The sequence below is a fragment of the Sphaerodactylus townsendi genome, linkage group LG05, assembly GCF_021028975.2.
Source record: "Sphaerodactylus townsendi isolate TG3544 linkage group LG05, MPM_Stown_v2.3, whole genome shotgun sequence".
In the NCBI taxonomy this organism is placed as follows: domain Eukaryota; kingdom Metazoa; phylum Chordata; class Lepidosauria; order Squamata; family Sphaerodactylidae; genus Sphaerodactylus; species Sphaerodactylus townsendi.
Window position 1 is genome coordinate 352,804 of NC_059429.1, and position 4,616 is coordinate 357,419.

The following is a 4,616-nucleotide window of genomic DNA, read 5'->3' on the forward strand; positions in this document are numbered from 1 at the left end:
TGTGTGAATGCCAGAAATGGATTGCATTGGATTGCAGGAGTAACAGTTTTCTCTAGTTTTGGAGCCGGGGGGGTGGAGGGGGGCAGGGATTCAGAACCGGATTTTTTGCCATTCGGCTCTACATGGCAGGCCCCACGGGCTCCAGAAGGCCTCACCTACCAAAGAGTTCCTAGTGATTGTCAGGGCCGATTTTAAAAACCTTACCACCCCCAGCAGGGTCCCTTGCTCTTTGCTGCATTCAGGCTGTTGCTAAGTTGCTCCTTAATTCCTTGGCGCAGTTTTGCTCAAAGTCAGCTCATTGGCCGTTCCGGAGACTGTTCTGGGGCTCAGCAGTGACAGATACAGCTGAACCCCCCCCACCCCCCACCCCCAATGTTGGATTTCCAACATTTTGTTGATTTTAATCCAATTTTAAAAGTGTTCCCAAATCCTTATAAAATGAATTGATTTATTTTTAATGCGAGTCCACTTAAAAAAGGACCCTGATGTGAATCTTGTGTGATGAGGCGCTTCCTAAGATGTCATTCCCCCTGCCCCCCCCCCCCCGGAGGAATTGTTCTCCTAAGAAGAAGCGTCACCCCTCCAGTTTCAGTGGCGAGAGGGCCTGTCTTGTGTCTCCTTTGGTATATGTGGACTGTGTCTGGAAGCAGAGTTTGTGAGCTTTTCTTCAGAATACTGTGTTCATATAGAAATTTATGCAGAAGATAAGTTGATAAATCAGTTGATAAATCAGATGGATTTTAATCAGGTGACCCCATTGGCAGAGGTTCAAGGCCCCGAAGCAGGGAAATTTCCTGATCCCTAAATTACAGTTATTTTGAGAAAAGGAGGCATCCCCGCCCCCCAGTTTTCTCAACCCAGTTGGATACTGTCATTTCTTGACTGTTTTTGTTCCGTTTTTGTTCGATAGATTTTGCGATTTTTTTCTCTGTCGGTGCCTCTTCTGTGAAGTGCCAAGTGTTTAAACCCCATTGAACTTGCCAGTTGCTGTTTGAGTTTGGCAAACAAGGTCTTATTTACATTTTTAAAAAATTGCGAGACATCTCTCGTCCTTGGCAAGCAAATTATTTGAAGGGGGAAAAGCTCACATGAGCCCCACCTGGGGTCCGTGCCCGCCACATCCCCTTCGCACATTTTGCCCCTCTTTAGCAGCTGAGGCTGTTGTCCTGTTGATTTTCACCCCCTATATTTATACACCAAGTAATTTAAAATTAAGCATGATGAAGCAACATCACCTTTACCAGAAGCAGAGCTTTATCACTCAGGCTTCAGCTTTGCTTTGGCTTGAGGCAGCAGAACAAAATGGGGATTTTTCTTTTCAGTGCCTTAAATTCTCAAAAAGGTTGTGGGGAGGATTCTCGTATGAAGATTGCATTAAAAATTGTTTTTGCTGAGCCCGGCCGAGGTTCAGTGTGCTGCCTCCAGAGTGCCACAGAAACCCACTAGCTGTTTCTCCGTGACAGTTTTCCACCCCTGATGTTTGCACCCAGGTTTTTGGAGAAAGTCAGCCTGCCTCTGAATATGGATGTTCCGTAGAGGCGTAGCTACCAGGGGACTGGGGAGGTGCACATTGCACCAGGCATGTGCATGGGGGCGCAAAAAAATTCAGGTTCGTTTGTGGGGGGGTTTGTATTTTTTGTATTTTTTCAGTTTGTGGCCTGCAGGGGGCGCAATTTTAGGCTAGCAGCACCAGAAATTCAGGGATTTTTTTGGGAGACTCTCCTGATGATACCCCCCAAGTTAGGCGAGGGGGGTCCAACGTTATGGACTCCCAAAGGGGGTGCCCCATCCCCTGTTGTTTCCAATGGGAGCTAATAGAAGATGGGGGCTACATCTTTGAGGGTCCATTACTTTGGACCCCCTGAACCAAACTTCACTAAACCTGGGTGGTGTCATCAGGAGAGTCTCCTAAAGATGCCCTGAAAGTTTGGTGCTGCTAGCTTAACAATTGCATCCCTGACAGCAGGCACCCCCCAAATTTTCCCAGATTCTCCTTTTAAATCTACCGTCTTCAGATTTAAAGGGAGAATCTGAGGTCCCCAGTTGAAACATTGAAAGTGATGCTGTTTCAGGGTGGGGGATAATCCACCCCAAAACAGTATCACTTTCAATGTTGTTTTTAACTGGGGACCCCAGATTATCCCTTTATGGTGGATTTAAAAGGAGAATCTGGGCTCCCTAGTTTAAACACCATTGAAAGTGATGCTGTTTGGGGGTGGATTCCAGCATCACTTGTTTAAACCAGGGAGCCCAGATTCTCCTTTTAAATCCACCTTAAAGGGAGAATCTAGGGTCCCCAGTTTAAATAACATTGAAAGTGATAGTGTTTCCCCCAATTGGAGGGACTGGATACAACACCATAAAATGTTTTCACAGCAGTAATGAAACATTTTGAAAGCATTTTGAAAATGCTGTGTGGCATGGCCCATTGCTGTGTTCAGATTCGTCAGTTGGGGCATGTTCTATAATGTGATGGTGACTTTGAAACGACCTGGTGTAAAAAATCATTGTTTGGTCACGGTGGGGGAGGGCAGCCGCTCATGAAAGGGGGGGGGCGCAAAACTCACCCCGGGCTCCATTTTCCCTAGATACACCTCTGTGGAGATGTGATAAAGAGGGGAGGCGGGAATGTATCACCTCATGGATTCCTGCATCTGGATTGTGGAACTCCTAATTTAAATCTCAAGAGCTATGATATCCTGTACATAACTGCAGAAGCCAATTCTCTCTCTCTCTCTCTCTCTCTCCATCCCACCCCCCCACCCCCAGTAATTAGTAGGAATGAGATCTTAGTACTAAATAGGGTTGCCATCTCTGGGAAATACCTGGAGATTTGGGGGGTGGGGCCTCAGGAAGGCAGAATTTAGGTAGGGGAGGAACCCCGGGTGGGGGGGAGGTCCAGTGCCGTAGAGTCCATCCTCCAATACAGCCATTTGCCCCGTGGGAGCTGGTTGTCAGATTGGACATCAGTTGTAATAGTAGGAGATGCCCAGGTGCTACCTGGACGTTAAAACAAGAAAATATCAGGTAAGACCAAAGAATACTGTGTGTGGGCTATAATAATTATGCAACTCTCATAAAATGGTAACATGCAAATCCTTATATTATAAAACTTGTATGTGGTTTCTTATCCATAAACATCATCAAGTTCTTGTAAATAACAGCGACTTGATTAATTTACAGAAGATACTGTTGCGTTTTTCGGGTTGCGTTTTTCGGGGTTGCGTTTTTCCATCTTCGACAAGCCCGGCGGCTGGCCCCTTTCCTCTCCCAAGCAGACCTAGCTACTGTGATCCATGCAACGGTCACCTCCAGGCTAGACTATTGCAACTCGCTCTACGCGGGCCTGCCCTTGCGTCTGATCCGGAAGTTAAAATTGGTCCAGAATGCAGCGGCCCGTCTGCTCACAGGGGGTGCCGCCAGAGACCACATCTCACCTGTGTTATGCCGTCTGCATTGGTTACCAATAGAATTCCGAATCATTTTCAAGGTGTTGGTGCTAACCTTTAAGGCCTTGCGCGGCCTGGGACCTCTGTTCCTGCAGGACCGTCTTGCCCCATATGTCCCGAACCGGCCTCTGCGCTCTGCAGAGGCCAATTTGCTGGTGGTCCCTGGCCCCTCCATGATGCGGCTAGCCCAGGGGTAGGGAACCTTTAACACTCAAAGAGCCATTTGGACCCGTTTTCCATGGGAAAAGAAAACACTTAGAGCCGCAAATAATTTTTGACATTTAAAATAAAGATAACACTGTATATATTGGGGTTTTTTACCTTTTACTCCGCTCATTCTGAGAAGCACATGGATGCTTCTGCCCTGCTGCCTGCAAGGTGGGCAAGGATGGGGCCAGCGGCTCGGCTCGTGGAGCCGCAGTGCAAGGGCAGAAGAGCCGCATGTGGCTCTCGAGCCGCAGGTTCCCTACCCCTGGGCTAGCCTCTACCCGGGCCAGAGCCTTTACAGCTCTGGCCCCCGCCTGGTGGAACGCTCTCCCTCCAGCTGTGCGGGCCCTGCGGGATCTCAACGAGTTCCGCAGGGCCTTTGGGGAGGCTGGCTGCTGATGCCCCCCTCCCCCCCGTTAACATCTGTGGATCCTGCCGTCCCTCCCCTCTTTTAGGGGATTGGTTAGTAGGTCGCCTCTTATTGTATTATTTATTGTATTTGATATTAATACGCTGCTTTTAATGGGGTTTTAATGATTCAAAGACTATAGAGCCATTTATTATGATTTATTTGATGAGTTGAGATTTGTTGATTTTATTTTGAGCTCTATTTGTATGTTCATGTTCACCGCCCTGAGCCCTTCGGGGGAGGGCGGTATATAAATGTAATAAATAAATAAATCACAGTTCCACACAGTTGATAGCCATGCAGTCCATGTATCAAACATGTATGTTGAGTCAGATTTGAAGATAAGCATTGAATCAGAGTGAATCGTTGAGTCGAAATTAAAACACGGGTCCAGTAAAGTCCTGTTTAGAAGTTACGTCTGCATCAATATAACAGTCACAGGGACCCAAAGCTATCAAGAAACAAGCGAGAAAATTCTTCAGCTTGTTGTGTGCCAGTCCCCAGGAGCGCACAGTATCACCATCATATAATTGGAGGCACTTGGAGAGAGC